The sequence below is a fragment of the Ictidomys tridecemlineatus genome, chromosome 3 (genome assembly GCF_052094955.1).
Source record: "Ictidomys tridecemlineatus isolate mIctTri1 chromosome 3, mIctTri1.hap1, whole genome shotgun sequence".
NCBI lineage: Eukaryota > Metazoa > Chordata > Mammalia > Rodentia > Sciuridae > Ictidomys > Ictidomys tridecemlineatus.
In genome coordinates, this window is record NC_135479.1 from 146,896,236 (window position 1) to 146,916,478 (window position 20,243).

The 20,243-nt window shown below is 36.8% G+C and overlaps 1 protein-coding gene across 14 annotated transcripts in view; it reads right to left on the reverse strand.

Moving 5' to 3' along the window:
• Positions 1-20,243, reverse strand: part of Stxbp5l (syntaxin binding protein 5L) — a 326,815-nt gene that overhangs the window by 104,356 nt on the left and 202,216 nt on the right. The window lies entirely within an intron of this gene.

The window sequence follows — 20,243 nt, forward strand, 5'->3', positions numbered from 1 at the left end:
TGAGTGAGGCATTCCCCGATCATCTCCCTTGTGTACACAATATAAGCTTGTTTTAATTTAGTTTAAAATCGTCTTTTCTTTGTGTTGCAGATTCAACAACTTTGTAATGATAGTTGTATATTACTATATTTATCTAGTTTACATGGCTTTTATGAATATCAAATAGAAGATTATTTATAAAGTACTTTGAATTTTCAATGTAAAAAATTAATCTCAACATTATAAGTAAAACACTTCATATACAAATTATTGGAAGTTAATATTTTTGAAACTTAATTTTAAAACATAGTTAATTTCTTCTGTTTATCACCATGCTGGAGTTCTCAAATGCAATTCTGAGCAATAAAATAGGCAACTAGAGTGTATGACCTAGTTTTTTGTGTTTATGTGGAATTAAAAATTGAAAAATTGTAAATTTATGTCTTAGGTTTTGGGAAGTCAGTGTTTGTCACAGTGTCAATAAAGATATTAGATATAAGAGTTCAGGAAGACAGGATAAGCAAACTAAGCAGTGAGTCCCTATCTCCTCATACTTCAGAAAAAGGCAGTAAAAAGGAAAAGTATAATTGAGAGGTGGGTGACAAAATATATGTTTTAAGAAACAGATGTTACAAAGTCTGAGACCTGGCTAGAGAGACTAGAAGATAGGTCACTAGAGCAGAAAACAAACTCAGAATTCCCTAACCCTGAACCTGAACCTGTGAATGAGAAGGGGAGAGGGGCAACAGAGGAGAAAGACGGGGGAGCAAACATTCTCTTAAACCATCCACATAAAAACTGTTGGAAATACAGACCAAATTTAAAGCAGGATGATAACAGAAGTTTCCTTAAAATAGCACAAACATCTTAAAACCAAATTATGAAAAGAAAGCTGAGCCACAGGTCTGCAGCCATCTTGTGGAGCCCTCAGCCAATCAGTTACCCTCTTAAATCCTCATGGCATCCTCCCATGCCTAGCATGCTTCAGAGGGAAGTCCCTGTAGTGGGACCTCTTAATAATCATGCCAGGAAGAATTTTAGAAGGACCACTATTAGTTGTAAATTGCTGAAACTCCCTTTCTCTCCCACTTACTGTGTACAAAAGGAACCAAAGGCGCTGGCAGGTCTTCCCAAAGGGAAGTGAGCCAAACCCTGTTCAGCATCTGTAACTGAGGCAAAGGTGAAAAGCTCTGCATAGCCTCTGCTCCTTAGCTCAACTTGGAGACAACAATCAAGCAGCTTTTGACCTGAAGAAAGGAAAGTAGATTCACCAGGTCCTGACCACAAACACTGAGGAGAGGCACTGTTGGATGCCTAGGGACAGGTCCCAGAATTGCAGGGCTATACAGGAGAAAGGCTGTCTGAACATCCAGTGACACAGAGACCCAGTGGGAAATTGCCAAAGGCTAAGCAGCAGAAAGGGTTTGTTGATACCAGCCTTAACAGGTACATAGCCTGAACTGTGACCTCAACTGGCAAGTGACAGGGCATTTTATGGATACTTGCTGGATCTTGCATCAGACTTGTTAGGCAAAAGTAATCAACACATTCATAGCCTGGGGCAGTGGAAACTAGAGTCTAAGTGAACCACCAGATATCCTTCACTATAGTACCTCAGAGAGCAGTCATAGCTGGAATACTTCTGTACCACAGGTCACCTGTAAAAAATCTACAACCAGAGTTCCTGTGCTCAAAGGCAGGATCTTCACTACTACACAAAATATGGGGGGCAGGGTAGGCAGCTAAAGCCAGATTTAAAGATAGGTAGTTAGTGTAGCTAGGTAAATCAGGTCTAATAGAGAAAGTATAGTCTGATTTGAGGGGAGTATGATGGGAAACTGTCCCTAGGAGACTGAAATGTTAATGTCCCAAGAAGCCTGGCCTATACTGCCCATCTTTAAGAATTGTTAATGAAAACTCCAGAGCCAGTGAGGAATTACTAATTCATTTGCCCTGAGCTCTCTTCTTGCCTATATCACTCTCTCCAGCCCGCCTTTGGCCATCCTACTGAACATTTCCTGGGCCTAGTTACCTAGGCAGGAAGGAGAAAGATAAGGGGAGGAAAGTGGGAGAACAAAGGAAACCTGGGACATATAAAAAGGCAGAACACCTTCACTTCTAGGGATACCAGGTCTGAGGATAGCCTTAGGCCTGAGCCTAAGCAACTCCATTTTAAAAACTCTAGTTTAAAACCTGCAGTCTCACCAGGCACACCCACAGAGCCCTCCAGTATGGCCTCAAACAAGTTACTTCCCCTCACCCTGATAAACAGAGTGAAGCCCCTAGCAGGCTGAATTTCAGAGTGTAGACCACCAGGCCAAATGTTTCTGACCTCAGGGTAAATGACGTCATGGAGAAATCCAGTGGTAGCTGATAAGGATTGCAAATGGGGTCAAAAAGCCCCCAAATTTAGTATAAATAATAGAGCTGATGAACAGGGATTCAGCCAGCTGAAACAAGGATGCAATGGAACTGGAGAGCCTGATGAGGACCTGTACTGACATCCCATCACTTGTCATCATTTCCTGGGCCTCTGCATGATTCTCACCGCTCTCAAACTCTACCACCTCCTCTGGACCTTGGTGAGAGCTGCAACTTCTCCCTACGACCCTCTCCTCAACGGGTCGTCCACTCCACGCCAGGAAAAGCCTGCTTTGGTTCCAGACCTGATCATATGGTCTGAGTGAGTGTGCATCTGCTGGACATAAAGCCTAAGGCTTGAGACTTTTAAACTTAGCATGCAGAGGTAACGTCTGTCACTAGCCTGTCATGATTAAGTGTGTTTTTCAGTGCTTAGAATTAATCTAGAATTGTTTGCTGTGAATTAATTATGTCTATTGCAGTGCCTAGCATTAAGAATTGTCGTTTTCTTGATTAAGAATCTATAGAGTGAAATTGTATTGAGTAATTTGAGTGAATAAAGCATTGAAAGGGGCAGAAGCACGTGGACATTCTTCATTTCTCCCCTCTAGTGAATACATCTCAATTTTGCCTCCTCATGACACCAGAATACCAGCTATGGCCCCCTTCTCCCCCGCCCCGCAACTGAGAAGTCTATGTTTACCCTTTTTATTTGTTTATTTATTTAATTTATATATGATAGTAGAATGCATTACAATTCTTATTACACATATAGTGCACAATTTTTCATATCTCTGGTTGTATACACAGTATATTCACACCAATTCGTGTCTTCATACCTGTACTTTGGATAATAATGTCACCATCATTAATAATCCCATGCTCTCTCCCTTCCCCTCCAACCCTTCTCCCCTATCTAGAGTTCATCTACTTCTCCCATGCTTCCAACTCCCTATCCTACTATGAATCAGCTTCCTTATGTCAAAGAAAACATTCAGCATTTGGTTTTTTGGGATTGGCTAACTTTACTTAGCATTATCTTCTCTAACTCCATCCATTTACCTACAAATGCTATGATTTTATTCTCTTTTACTGCTGAGTAATATTCCATTGTGTGTGTGTGTGTGTGTGTGTGTGTGTGTGTGTGTATATATATACACACCACATTTTTTTATCCACTTATCTATTGAAGGGCATCTAGGTTGGTTCCACAGTTTAGCTATTGTGCATTGTGCTGTTATAAACATTGATGTGGCTGTGACCATGTAGTATGCTGTTTTTAAGTCCTTTGGGTATAAACCAAGGAGAGGAATAGTTGGGTCAAATGATGGTTCTATTCCTAATTTTCCAAGAAATCTCCCTACTGATTTCCATATTGGCTGCACCAATTTGAAATCCCACCAGCAGTGTGTAAGTGTACCTTTTCCCCATATCCTCACCATATATTAGCCCTTTAAAAATAAACCCTGCTTTATATGCTTGCCTTGCCGTGTTTTTCTAATGTTATACTTCAACATGTGAGGGAGTAGAACTCGGCACTGATAACCGGCAGTATCACAGCACAGGGTGACCCTTAGCAAATACATGGGGGCACTTCAGAGTCTGTCTCCTGAACGATTGCACAGGAGAGAAACAGTCAACTCACAACACTTATAGATTTTTTTTCTCTATTTTCTGTTTTTTTTTTATTTGCCCAACCTTGCTTCCTCCCCTCCTTTTAGCTATCACTTAAGGTTATAGTAAATTTACTAAATTTAACAACTATTTTTTTTAAAAAGAGAGTGAGAGAGGAGAGAGGAGAGAGAGAGAGAGAGAGAGAGAGAGAGAGAGAATTTTTAATATTTATTTATTTTTTTAGTTCTCGGTGGACACAACATCTTTGTTGGTATGTAGTGCTGAGGATCGAACCCGGGCCGCACGCACGCCAGGTGAGCACGCTACCACTTGAGCCACATCCCCAGTCCCTTAACAACTATTTTTTAACCTATTCCAGAACTTTATTATAGGTTTATACCTGAATTTGAGGAACTATAAAGAACATTTGCAATAAGTATTTGTTCTTATAAGGTTGAATAGAATGAGGATTGGCTCAGAAGTGATTATAGTAAATAGGACTCAGTGGTATCTCTTAAAGTGGTGCTGATATTGGGATCAGAAAAGTTCACATTAAATTAAAGTATTATTGAATATTCACCCAACACAAGGATTTTAAGAAAAAGAAGCTCACAAAGTAGTCATTCACTTAAAAAAGTCAGAACTATACTGACAAATGGGTAGAAATGGCAAACAATATGAAAAAGCAAACAACAAACCATCCCAAACAATCCATAAAGCTTCAATAACAGACTACATTGATAATAAAGCCAGACTTAGACAGGCAATCAGTGTAGATAGGTAAATCAAGTCAGGTCAGGTCAAGGAGGTCAATTTTGAGTGAGTGTGGGAAGTTGGAGACTGGCCCCTGAGGGATCTTATCAAGAACCTGCCCCTGCTCCAACCTGTTGCCAGGGTAACCTGTCCCAGGAATTTCCTTTCCCTATAGTCCACCTTTTGGCCCTCTCACTGAGCATTCCTGGGCCTAGTCATGTACACAGGAAGGAGAAAGATAAGGGGGAAAGGCAGGAGAACAGAGGGAGCCTAAGAAGTATAAAAAGGGAAAAACACCTAGTTTCTTGGGATACCAGGATACCAGCTATGGCCCCCTTCTCCCTCGCTGGAGATGTTTATGTTACCCCTTTTTAAATAAACCCTGCTTCATATGCTTGCCTGGGCATGCTTCTCTAATGTTTAAACTTCAACATGTGGGGAAGCAGTACACGTCACTGATAACCGGCATTATCAATAACACAGTGGAGGAAATGTCAGTGAAGGAACTTAAGAAAATTCACAGTTCAACTCTTCTATGAGCTAAAAGAGATGTAAGGAGTAAAAGCAGAAAGATGTAAGGAGTAAAATATAGAAAGTGAAAGATCACTTCAATAAAGAGAGATTCTGAAAAAACAAATCTTTGAAATGAAAGAATCAACAAACAGAATTAAAAATTAAATGAAAAGCATCATCAATAGATTAGACCACTTTGAATACAGATTTTTCAGGGCATGGAGACAAAGTAAATACTCTTGGAAATAAAGTTGACCATAGAGGAAAAAATATCAAGAGACCTAAAGAGAATATTCAAGAAATCTGGGAGAACATTAAAAGGCCAAATTTAAGATTTATTGGGACAGATGAAGGGTCTGAAATACAAATTTATAAAATACACAATCTTACATGACATAATATCAGAAAATTTTCCAAATATTGAAAATACAATGGAAATTTAAATACAGGAGGCTTATAGGACTCCAAATATACAAAATCACAACAGATCCACTCCAAGACACATTATTATGAAGTGTCTAATACAGAAAATAAGGATAGAACTTTAAAAACTGAAAAACATCTGGTCTCAGTTAGAAGTAAACTAATCTGAATTTCAACTGATTTCTTGACCCAGACCCTTAAAGCTTGGAGGGTTTTGAATAATATATACAAAGATATGAACAAAAATGGATGACAATTAAGAATACTATACCCAACAAGATAAAGCTTCAGGATTGAAGAGAAAATGAAAACCTTCCATGACAAACAAAAGCTAAAAGAATTTGTAGCTTGAAAGCTCAATAAAATATTTCATGAAGAAGAAATGAAAAATAAAAAGGAAAAGCAGAATATGAAGGAATTATACTAGAAGAATAGTCGATTAAAGGATAAGGAAATCCAATTTCAACAATATAAATAAATCAAAATGGCAGGAAATAAAAATAATCTCTCAATAACAACAGTAAATGTAAATGGTCTAAATGCTTCAATCAAAAGATACAGGTTGGTAGACTGGATTAAAACACAATATAAAAAAATATGCTATCTGCAAGACACTCACCTCATAGGCAAAGACATCCACATATTGAAGGTTAAAAGATGAGAAAAAACATACAATTCACATGGATCTCATAAACAAGCAGAGATCACTATTCTCTTATCACATAGACTTCAAGCAAAATTCATTAGAAAAGGCAAATGTCATTTCATACTGCTTAAGTGAAGCATACATCAACAAGGTACAATGATCATGAATATTTATGCTCCAAACAATGGACCATCTATATATATATCTTGATATTAAGAATGAAATACATTGCAATGCAATAATACTGGGTGACTTTAACATACCTCTCATAATAGGATAGATTATCCAAACAAAAATTCAATATTCTACAGAACTAAAAAATAAAATAACAACTTGAATCTAACAGATATTTATAGAATATTTCATCCATCAACAACAGAATTAACTTTCTTCTTAGTAGAACATGCAATATTTTTTAAAATAAACTATACTTTAGGTCACAAAGCAAATCTTAGCAAACACAAAAAATAGAGATAATACCTTGCATTCTATGAGGTCCTAATGGAATAAAATTAGAAATCAACAATAAGAAAAATAGAAGCTACTCTAACATCTAGAGATTACATAATTCACTTTTGAATGATGAATGGATAGCAGAGGAAATATGGAGATAAAATAAAAAATATTTACTTAGAGGTAAAGGAGAAAAGTAATATAATATGAAAATCTCTGGGGCAATATGAATGCAGATCTAAGAGGAAAGTTCATAGCATTGACCTCAAACATCAAATGAATAGAAAGATACCAAATAAATACTATAACTCCTTACGTCTGAAGGCCCTAGAAAAAACATGAAGAAACCAACACCAAAATCACTAAAAGACAGTAACTAATTAAATCAGAGCCGAAATCAATGAAATTGAGGTTAAAAATATCAAAAGATCAATGAAAGAAAAAATTCATTTTTTAAAAGGATAAACAACAAAATAAAACAAAAAACAGGGAAAAAACTCAAATTTTCAAAATCCAAGATGAAAAAGGACATACCACCACAGATACTTCTGAAATCCAGAGAATTTTCAGAAACTATTTTGAAAATTTATACACCAATAAACTAGAAACTTGAAGATATGGATAAATTCCAAGAGACATATAACCAGCCAAATTGAACCAGGAGGATATGGATCAGTTGCCGGCTGATGATTGGCTCACAGTGGCCCCAGCAACATCTAGCTGATTGGCTCCTCTGCGGTGATGTTCATTGGGCTGTTTCCCTGCCCTTCAGACTGCCAGCTGATGATTGGCTCACAGCGGCCCCAGCAACATCTAGCTGATATGAATCAGTTTCAGGTAATCGAAATTAAAACCTTCGGGGGGGGGGGCTGGGGGGAGCCCAGGATTGGATGGATTCTTAGATGAGTTGTACCAGACCATTAAAGAAGAACTAATACCAAACCTTTTCAAATTATTCCATGAAATAAAAAAGGAAGGAACTCTGCAAACTCATTCTATGAATTCAGTATCATCCCAAGGCGAAACCAGAGAAAGATACATCAAGGAAATAAAACTTCAGACCAATATCCTTGATGAACATAAATGCAAAAATTCTTAATAAAATATTGGCAAACCTCACACAAAAACACATTAAAAAGATAGTGCACCAGGATTAAGTAGGTATCTTCCCAGGGATGCAAGTTAGGTTCAATACACAAAAATCAGTAATTGTAATTCACCACATAAATAGACTAAAAGACAAGAGAAAGCATTCATGTTTAAAACACTAGAAAAACTAGGGATAGAAGGAAATGACCTCAACTCTATAGAGGCTATATATGAAAATCTCAAATCCAACATTGTTCTGAATGGAGAAAAACTGAAAGTATTTCCTCTAAAAACAGGAATAAGACAAGAATACTCACTTTCCCCACTGCTATTCAACACAGTCCTTGAAACTGTAGCCAGAGGAATTAGGCAAGAGAAGGAAGTTAAAAGGGATATGAATAGGAAAAGAAAAGCTCAAATTGTCTCAGTTTGTGGATGACATGATCCTACATTTAGAAGATCCAAAAAAACTCAACAAGAAGACTTCTGGAGCTCATAAATGAATTCAGCAAAGAAGCAGTATTCAAAATCAACCCCCGTTTATCAATTGCGCTCTTATACTCCAATGATGACTCTCTTGAAAAAGGAATCTCCTGTTCACAAAAGCCTCAAGCTGCCCACTCCCACCCCCGCCAAAAAAACAAAAAAACAAAAAAACCAACCAACCAAACAAACAAAACCAAACAAACAAAAACAGAAAAATAACCTTGGAATCAATCTTAGGAAAGGGGTTAAGGACCTCTATGATGAAAACTATAAAACACTAAAGAAAGAATTGAAGAACAGCTTAGAAGATGAAAAGATCTCCCATGTTCTTGGATAGGCAGAATTAATATTGTCAAAATGGCTATACTACCAAAAGCAGATTCAATCTAATTCCCATCGAAATTTCAGTGACATTCTTGACAGAAAAAGAAAAAGCAGTCTTGAAATTCATTTGGAACAGTAAGAGGTCCAGAATAGCCAAAGCAATCCTTAGCAAGAAAGTGAGGCAGGAGACATCAATAATACTGGACCTCAAGTTGTACTTCAGAGCTATAGTAACAAAAACAGCATGGTACTGGCACCAAGACAAATGAAATAGAAGATACAGAGACAAACCCACTTGAATACAGTCAGTGCATATTAGACAAAGGTGCCATGAACATATATAGCCTTTTCAACAAATGATACTGGGAAAATGGAAATCCATATGTATTAGAATGAAATTTGATCCATATCTCTTACCCTGAACAAAACTCAAGTCAAGGTAGATCAAAGAACTAGGAATTAGTCCAGAAATCCTGAACCTGCTAGAAGAAAATATAGGCCCAACATTCCAACAAGTTGGCTCAGGAAATGACTTCCTTAACGACACTCCTAAAGCACAGAAGCAAAATAAAAAAAATCAATAAATGGGATAGCATCAAATTAAAAAGTTTCTTCATAGAAAAGAAAACAATAAAGAGTATGAAGAGAGAGCCTAGGGAATGGGAGAAAACGTTTCCCACTTGCTCCTCAGAGCATTAATCTCCAGGATATACAATGAACTAAAAATATTTAACCCCCCAAAATAAATAACTCAATAAATGGGCAAAGGAACTGAATAGGCACTTTATAGAAAAAGAAATACAAATGAATATTCAACAAATATTTGAAAAAATGCTCAACATTTCTAGCAGTTAAAGAAATGCAAATTAAAACTACACTGAGATTCTTGCTTCATTCAGAATGGCAATTATCAAGAATACAAGTAAAAATAAATGTTGATGAGGATGTAGGAGAAATGTTACACTCCTATATCAAAAATTAGTGCAACCATTCTGGAAAGCAGTATGGAGATTCCTCAACAAACTAGGAATGGAACCACCATAAGACCCAGCTATCCTATTTCTCAATATATATCCAAAAGATTTAAAATCATCATACTATGGTGACATAGCCACATTAATGTTTATAGCACATAATTCACAGTAGCTAAGCTATGGAGTCAACCCAGTAGTTCTTCAACAGAAAATGTATAAAGAAGATATAAATATACACAATGGAGTATTATTCAGCCATAAAGAAGAATGACTTTTGATATCTGCAGGTAAATGGATGGAATTGGAGATAATCATGGTAAGTGAAGTAAGCCAGACCCAAAAGTTAAAGGCTAAATGTTTTCTCTGATATGTGGAAGCTAATCCAAAATAAGAGGGAGGGTGGGTTAAAAAAAGAAAGATAGAAGAAAGATCATTGGAGAAGACAAAGGGTAATGAAGAGAAAGAAAGAGGACACAGAGAAAGACAGTGGAATGAATCTGACCTAGACTTTCTGTGTGCATATATGAATATGCCATAGTGAATCTCACCATCGTGTATATCCATAAGACAATATTTTTTAAAAACTATAGTAAATAAGAGAAATATCAGTAGAGTAGAGGGAAGGGAACAGGGGCTGGGAGGAAGGGAGAGGAAGGGGAAGTATTGGGGATGGAATTAGAACAAATTATAGTTCATGCTTTTATAAATATGTCAAAATAAGTATATTGTTATGTATAACTAAAAGGAACCAATGACCAAATAAAAATATTGGATTTAATCTATTTTAAAAAGCTAGAAAATTGAACAAAATATACTAAGCAATAGTTTTCACATATTGGTCAATAAGCAACATAGGAATGGATGAGAGAAGAATAATAATGTAAACTTCACAAATGTCTTTCCTTAGTGACTAGAGTGACTTCCCAAGCTGGAGCATAAAAACTCAAAAATTGAGTTAATTACCTCATTGAATTGAGGAGACAGTGATCAGAGATTGAAACTTCAAAAGTAGCTAGAATATCAAGAAAAATATTAGAGCTGCAGAGAAATTATATAGATATTTCAGGATGGTCTTGTGGTATACTAATGGTATACTAAGAAACATCAGAACGATGAGGTGAAACAATTCGCAAAGCTCACACAAAGTAGAGCATATTTCATGTTACTACCCACTAAACCACTGATATCTCCCAATACAGGAATAGCAGATATTGGGGTGTCATTTCAGTAATGGGGCAAAGTAGCCACAGACTAAAGACTTTTCTAAAGCCACCCTTATAAATCTTTAAAGCAATGATTTCAAGTAACTTAACTATCTTCTAGAAATATAATCCAACAGTATTGAAAAAAATATAATAAAATAGGGGCTGGAGATGTGGCTCAAGCGGTAGTGTGCTCTCCTGGCATGCGTGCGGCCCGGGTTCGATCCTCAGCACCACATACCAACAAAGATGTTGTGTCCGCCGAGAACTAAAAATAAATATTAAAAAATTCTCTCTCTCTCTCTCTCCTCTCTCACTCTCTCTTTTAAAAAAAATATAATAAAATACCACCCAAAATGTGAATGTCTAGTGTGTAAAAGGAATTAGTTATATAAAGAAACAGAAAAACTATGATCGACAATGAGAGGGAAAAATAACAGAAAGATAAACATAAATGAAACAAAATTGCAGAGAAGGATATTAAAAGTGCTTTAAAAATGTATACAGATAATCAAGAAAATATATGAATGTGATAGAATGAAAAATGGCAGATATAAAAATGCTCATATTAAATTTCTAGAGATATGAACACTACTCTGCACCCAAGATCCCATGTCTGCACCAGCATATTGAACCTGCCAAGAGAAATCCTCTATACAGAACTTTCTTGGATGCGAAAAAAGGAGAACAACAAGAACCCAATAGCTTTCACTACTGAGGACGCCAATAACACTAGGTGCAACAAATACTGCAGACATCCAAAGTTTTGGCTGCCAAAGATTCCTGCAGTCTTCACCAATGTTGATTCAGTGGTCAGAGCTGCATGGAGATCATGCCACTGCACCCTTCCTGGAACAAAAGATCTGCACCTCACCCAACCAACACCCTACTAAACAAAGGTGAAAGTCTTTCCCCACTCTGTTTCAAGAAGGCTAGATAAAGTAACTTGCTCCCCCAAATGAAGACATCAATACAAGACCACTAGAAACTTGAAAAGGTAAGTAATTATATCACCTGGAAAGGAACACAATAACTATCAAGGACTAACTCAAAGAAATGGAGATCTATGAATTCTCTGAAAAATAGTTCAAAATTATTATTTTATCGAGATTCAGCAAGACACAGAACACAGATAATTTAAAGATGAAGGAAATTAATACATGAAAAAAATGAGAGGCTACTAAAGAGATAGAAATCATAAAAAGAGAACCAAACAAATTCTGGAGCTAAGGAATGTAACAAATGAAGTGACAAATGCAACAGCAAGTTTCAATACAAGATTTGATCAAGTAGAGAAAGTATCTGTAAACTTGAATACCCATCTTTTGAATTTGTCCTTTCAAAGGAGAAAAAAACGCAATAAGAATGAAAAAGAAGGAAGAAAACCTATAGGAAGACATATGGGACACCACCAAGGGAAACTATAGTGGCATCAGGGCAGTTAGTTTGAGTAACAGGAAAGATAGTAAGGGCAGACTGCTTATTTAAAGAAATAATGACTGAAAATTTCCCAAATCTTAGGAGAAATATGCACATCAAGATTCATGAAGTTCAGAGTACTCCATCAGATTCAATCCAAAGATGACTCCACCAAGGCACATTATAGTTAAATTGCTAAAAGTCAAAGACAAAGAACAAAGAAAAGTTGAACTTTAGAAATGAGAGAGATAAAGACTTTTCCCAACAAACAAAAGCAATGGAGTGTAACCACTGTATTTGCCTAATAAGAAATGCAAAAGGGGATTCTTAAAATTGAAAATAGAAGGATACTAATATAACATGAAAAGGTGTGGAAGCAGAAAATTCACTGGTAAAGGTAAATATAGGCTCAAATTCACAATATTCTGCTATAGAAATGGTAGTGTGTAAATTTTAATTCTAAGAGAAAGTTTAATATATAAAAATATCTATAGCTAAAATATTTTGTCAATGGAATATAACACAATATAACAAGGTGTACCTTGTATCATCCACAACATAAAATGTATGTAGAAGGTGATAGGTAAAAGTAAGGAGCTTTGGCATGAAATTGAGGTTGAGCTATCATCACGCTCAAGAAGACTGCTCATAACTAATTAAAACTGAAAGAAAGAGTTTGAAATTGATGACGCAGAAAAACAAAGGTTCATTATTAGGGATTATAGTGAGCATTTATTAACCAACACTTCAGAGAAACCAAGAGAAATGAATAAATAATATAAATAAAATCTCACCAAGTCAAAACCACTAAAGAAATAAAATCTAAATACACTAAAAACAAAGAAAGAGACTGAAACAGTAAGAAAATCCTTCCAAAAATGAGAGCCCAGGGATACAGACATTAGTGTTAAATTCCACAAACAAAAACTAATCCAAATCCCAACCATTCTAACATCCTTCAAAAATATTGAAGAAACACTTTCAGATACATACATAGTACAAGGCCAGCACTACTCTTATACCAAAGCTAGACAAGAATATCAGAAGAAAATAAAATTAAAGGCCAATATTCTTGATGAAAATGGCTTCAAAATTCCTCAACAAAATTCTTCAACAGAAAAACTAAATTCATGAGTATATTTAATGATTATATACCATGATAAAAATCAGAATTACCTCTTGGGTCCAGGATTGTTCAACATTCACAAGTCAAAAAATGTGATACACCACATAAATAGCATAATGGACAATAATCATAAAATCATCTCAACAAGTGCTCAAAGGGCAGTTGACATAATTCATTATCCTTTTATGATAAAAATTCACAACAAATTTGGTTTATAAGGAATATATCTCAACATCATCATAAGAGCCATCTGTCACAGATAAGTCCATAGCTAAATTATATTCAAAAGTGAAAAGGTGAAAACTTTTCCTGAAGACAAGGATGCCACTCTTACCACTTGTATTCAACATAGTATTTGAAAGTCTTACAGAACTTATGTAAGAAAAATAAACAAAAGGCAGATAAATTGGAAAGAAAGAAGTTAAAATGTCTGCTAAGATAGTATGATCTCATTTACACAAAATCCTAAAGGTTATAAGAAAATGTTAGAATAAACATAGCCTCTCACTACCTATAGAGGTATCCATTTAGTCAATTTTCAGGGTACAAAATCAACATATCAAAATAAGTAGCAGATAGATATTAGAAGATGGAAGATTGGAGGCACTGAGCATTTTTGTTCTGCTTTTCCATAAGACAGAACCAAAACAACAGGAGTGTAGCTGCTTATTGAGTTGGGTGGCCTTAGGAGAGGACTGGAAGAGAACAGTTGAGAAAAAGAGACTTGGAGAAGCCCATAGATTTTGGATAATGGAAGAGTGAGGAAAAAAGTGCCCAACCACTGAACACATGGCATCAAGGCTGGGGGAGGGGGAAAAACTCTATGAAAGAAGGAGGGTCCTAGAGAACTCCAATAGTACAGAATTTGGCATCTTGCAGACAAGGTGCAAATAAGTAAGAGACGTGGGAACTGCACAGCAACCTAGCTCTGGAGAAGTTCTCTAAACTTCCCAGAATGTTCTTATAAAACTATAATCAGGAACCAACTTGAGAAGGGTCCTATTGTCTGAGTTGACTGCTCTGAGGATTAGAGGCCCAAGAATTTTCTTATCTCTGAGACTCTGGACTCTGACAATTTCACTGCACTGACTGCAGTGGTGGCTGCTTATGAGACAGTACAGTCCAAAGGAGAGACATTGAAACAAACCCATTGAAAATTCTATGCCACAGGAAAACAACAACATGGAGGGGAGCAAAAGATACTAAATTGGTGGTTCAGGAAATCTGCTAACAGTCTCAGGGAGTGACAAGTCCCACGTGAATTTTTGTGAGAATCAAGTTTGAGGACAACTGATAAGGTTGGCAGTGAATGTATGTATGAAACACCCTGCCTCCCATCAGATCCATAGCCTCTCACTACCAATAGAGGTATCCAGGGATGTGCTGCCATTTTCCCTGTCCTTACAACATGTAGGTCAAAAAGATCCAGACAGAATTTTCACTTGGTGAGCTAAGCATTCTGACTTAGCTTGTTAATGTGCCACAATAACAATATTTGTCCTGCACTGTAGAGAGAATCTCTGCCTACTGATTTTTGCATTCCATACTAGCACATTCTAGTGTCCAAAGTAGATAAGAGGAATTCCAGATAGCTTTACCACAATTCAGTCCTGTTAATTAATCACCTAGGGAGCAGGACAACAGAAAGAAGTGGACAACAAGACTGCACTCTCTGTAGGGTCTAAAGCTCGCAAAAATCCAAAGAGAGGATTTGATCAGCAGAGTTGCAATCATTGACTCTCCTCACCTCAATTGGGGTGCCATAACAGGGATAATACTTTTACATTTTTATCTAAAAATGTTTTTCTTCTCTTCCTAACTTTTAGAGTTTTCTTTCTTGTTTTCCCCCTTTTACTTTTCTCCTCTTTGCTCATCTTGAGACAACCAGGAAACACTTGGCCTGAGGATCTCAGATTCTGCTCCTGGCAAAAGAAGCACATCTGCCTCAGACATTGGCAACATGATAATCTTCAGGCTGACCAGCTCTTCCCCACCCGGACATTCCCACCCAAGGATTCCTCAGGCTATGCAAATAGGCCCAAAACCGACCAAAAGATAGTCCAGCAAACAGGATGGGCAGGAAAGAACACCCATGGGTTCCACAAGTATGGTGATGGGAATTGTATCCACATAGGCATCTTCTGAAGGCAACACTTCCTCTACATGGTCAGAAGCCAGTGGCTTCCACGGGGGCAGCAGGAACCTTAGGAATCTGGCAGGGGCATTGATGGGCTTCACACTCACCACCCCTATACAGCATCCTCTATGCTGACACAACACTGTGCCTTATGCCCTACACACTGTGCTGTAATGTAAATTATGTTTCAGTTAATAACATAAAGAAAAACAATGCTGAAAAGTCATGAGGGGAGACATACAGATGCTCGGGTACTCACATCATGAGGTCATGAGGGTGGGGTGGATACTAGGCTTCCTTCATGTCCTATGCATAGCAGCACTCAGGGCCAAGGTCTCACACTCACTGTGTACACTAAGGCCTGCCTCCATTCAGAGTTGTGAAGATGGTTGGCATTTCTGGGTTGCTAGATTCCTGTCCATAAACTCCCGTGCATTTTGAAATTGCACTGACCAAATATTCATCCTCCCCATCCTGCTACCCCTGGGCTGTGCTTGTGACTAACAGGCAAGAAGAAGCCACAGGAAGTTGTGGACCACAGGAGAACTCAGGGAGAACAGGCATTTGGGACCAAGAGTAGAAAAGGGATGGTGGCTGTAGGAATAGAGGCCATGGTTTGAGGGCTTCTTGATGAAAGGGCCTCAGCATGAAGGGGATTAGCCTTCATCTGCCTAAATAATGTAGTAAAAGGGTCCTTCCTTCTCACCTGAAGAGGGAAAGTCACCTTGCACACTGCGGGTGGGAGGGAGGTCAGCTTCCGTTTCTAAGAACAACAGGGAGAATACCTGTCTGTCAAGTCCTAGCTCTGCCCACTGGCAGGTATAGAGAAAAAGAGCCTGGGAAACCCTTTCTTTCCATTCCAAGACAAAGCCCTCAAAATGCACCAAAGGAATTTCTCTTCTATACAGCCTTCCTTCCTTCCTCCAGCATTTCTGATATCTGCTAGAGCTGTCACCCTATGAGCCTGGAGTTGGCCAACTGGTCCTGAGCTTCCTGCTTGGGCATACTCCCCCAAACCTCATTATGCCTCCCCGGCCTGCAGAAACTTCTGCACATTGTAAAATTCCAGGCAGCAATTATCTAGTCCCTAGGACAAGGTTGAATTCAAAATCTTCCATTTCCTGGCTGCACGCAATGAGCCCCTGCTTCCATCTGGAAACTGGTTTTATCATAGGGGGATTTATCACTCTCAATGTATTGTTTAGAAAAATATTCCAAGATGTTTTTCCTTTTAAAAAATTTCTAAGCTTCTGAAAATTTCTCAACTGGGGCCCTCCATGAAAATGGTGAACTATCAATATGACAAATATATTTTTAAGGTATCCATTTCTAACTACTAAGGACAAGAAGAAGCTGCATTAGCAGTTCTGGGAGTTCCAGCCCTATAAAGATGACATAGCTAGAAGATGCCCAAAGCCTCCCATCCTCACTGACCTGAGGCTTTGTCAATGATAAACCCAAAGCCAACATCATACTGAACAGAGAATAAGTGAAAACATTTCCTCTTAAATCAAGAAAAATGCAAGAATGTCCACTGTCACCACTTCTATTTAACACTCTTTTTTGAAACTCTAGACAGAGCAATCAGGCAAGAGAAGGAAGTTATAGGGATATGAATAGAAAAAAATCAAATTAACTGTTTGCAATCCTTGATCCTATATCTGAAAGACTCTACCAGGACATTTCTAGAGCCGATAAATAGATATAGCAAAGTACCAGGAAACCTGATCAACATTCATAAGTCAATAGCTTTCCTATATTCCAACAGTGATTCTGCTGAGAAAGAAATTTTTAAAAAATTGTCTCATTTATAACACCCTAAAAAATACTTGGAAATAAATCTAATCAAGGAGGTAAAAGATCTCTACCATTAAAATTGCAGAACACCAAAGAAAGAACTTGAAGAAGACATTAGAAGATGGAAAGCCCTCCCATGTGCTTGGATAAGAGAATTAATCATTTTAAACAGTCATATTGCCAAAAGCAATATACAGGTTCAATGCAATACCCATCAAAATACCAAAAACATTCTTCAAAAATCATCCTAAAATTCACTAAAAAGCACAAGAGATCCATAATAACCAAAGGAATCCTAAGCAAAAAGAACAATGGTGAACTAATCATAATACCTGATTTCAAATTATACTACAGAGCCAAAGTGACAAAAACAGGATTGTATTGGCATCAAAATAGGCATAAAGACCAAGGGAATAGAATAGAAGTCACAGGGACAAAGACACATACTTATGGTCATCTGATATTTGACAAAGATGCCAAAAATATATGTTGGCGACAGGTCTTTTTAAAGAATGGTGCTGGAAAAATTGGATGTCCATACAGAATGAAATTATATCCCTATATCTAACCATGCACAAAAGTCAAATCACAGTGGATCAAAGAGTTAACAATTAGAGCAGAAATCTTGTAACTGCTAGAAGAAAACATATGGTCAATATTCCCTCATATCTGTTCTGGCACTGACTTCCTTAATAAGACCTCTTAAAAGTCAAGAAACAAAATCAATAATCAATAAATGGGATGCCATCAAATTAAAAAGCTTCTGCACAGCAAAGGAAATGATTAGGTGTAAGAAGTATGACCATACTGAATGGGAGAGAATCTTTGCCAGCAGCTCCTCTGACGTGGAATTAATATCTAAAATATATAAAAAATAAAACTCAAAGAAGTTAACACCCCCAACCCCCCCAAATAACCCATTGAATACATGGGCAAGAGACCTAAACAGATATTTATCAAAAGAAACATAAATGGAAAAAAAAGTTCAACAGCTCTAGCAATCAGGGAAATTCAAATCCAAACTATTCCAAGGTTTCATCTCATTCCATTCAGAATGGCAATTACTAAATTAGAACAAATTATAGTCCATGCTTTCATAATTATGTAAAAATGGATTCTACTGTTATGTATAATTAAAAAGAATTAATAAAAAAGAGTACAAATAATAATAGATGCTGGCAAAGATGTGGAGGAATAGGTACCACTCATACATTGTTGGTGGGACTGCATATAATTACAACCACTCTGGAAGGCACTACGGAAATTCCTCATAAACCTAAGAATAGAATAGCTATATGATCCAGTGATCACATTCCTTGGCATTTATACCAAAATAACTAAAATCATCATTCTATAGTGATATAGCCACACTAAGGTTTATAGCAGCACAATTCACAATAGCCAATTTATGAGACTAGTCCAACTGCTCATTAATAGATGAATAGATTAAGAGAAGGTGATATATATACACAATGGGGTTTTGCTCAGCCATAAAGAATTAAAAAATATGGCATTTGGAGGCAAAAGGATGAAAACGTAGAACATCATGCAAAGAGAAATAAGTCAGACTCAGAAAATCAACTGAATGTTTTCATGTGGAAACTAGAGCAAATTAAGGGAAAAGAACGGAGGGGGGTCAGATATCATAAATACAGAGAAACAATATCAATGGAGTATAAGAAGGAGATTGTGGGGGAGAGAGAAGGGTTGGGAAATTAGAGGATATGCAGAATGAATTCAACAAAATTATGCTATGTGCATGTATAAATATGCCACAGTGAATTTCACCTTTATGAGTATCTATAATAAACTAATTACAAATAAAGATATAGAAGAAAGATAGAGAAGGGGAATGAGGGGTGTGGGGGAAAGAAGAAGTACCAGAGACTGAAATGGAGCAAATTAAATTCCATACACATCTGATTATATCATATTATTACATGTAACTATAATTCACTAATAAAAGCATTTTAAAGACAAATAGAAAAAACCAGCCCTGTCTCATACATTTCTTCCCCGCATCCTGACAATTGAATTCTTAAGATGAAGAACTGTTGGTGAAACTATAAAGTATTAAAACCAAAGTTCAAAAGTCTTTTGATGGGGCTGAGGATGTGGCTTAAGTGGTAGTGCGCTCGCCTGGCATGCGTGCGGCCCAGGTTCAATCCTCAGCACCACATACAAACATGTTGTGTCCACTGAAAACTAAAAATAAATATTAAAAAAAATTCTTACTCTCTCTCTCTCACTCTCTCTTTAAAAAAAAGTCTTTTGATGGATTCACATGTTATAATAAGTATATTTGACATTTAAAAATAATTGTTGCATAAATATAATTCATTCATTTTCATTTCCATAAAATTCAATTGAATTTATGTAATACAGTCTATATAGGCTAATGAACATTGAATTTTTGGGGGGGGGATTTTATCACAAAAAGTTATCCATGTGAAAACATCATCCTAAACAAAGTTTTACAGCAAACAAAAGCAGAAAAAAAGTCTTTTCAAATTACATGACAAAGGTAGGTAATACCCCTAATATATTAATAGCTTTTACAAATCTTTACAAGAAAGGTCAACAATTCTGCAGGAAAATGGACAAAGAATAGAAATGTCACAGTACATAAAAGCTGTTCAATTTCACTGAAGACACAAGAAAATTCTACTAGTATAATGGCACATCAATTTTTACTGAACAAATTGACAGGGATCAAAAGTTTGATTAACACTATTGTTAGAAAGGTTGTGGGAAAACAAGCATTCTCAAACAGTGCTGGTGGGAGTATAAGTTTGATGCAACCTTTGCGGAGGGCTATGACCTAGGAATAAGGAATTAAAGTAGACTTTTAACAGAATAAAATCCAAAGATCTGATATCTGGTTGGATTATGCAATTCTCAGCCTTTCTCCTAGTGTAGATCTCCAGAAGAAATGTAAAGACTTTCT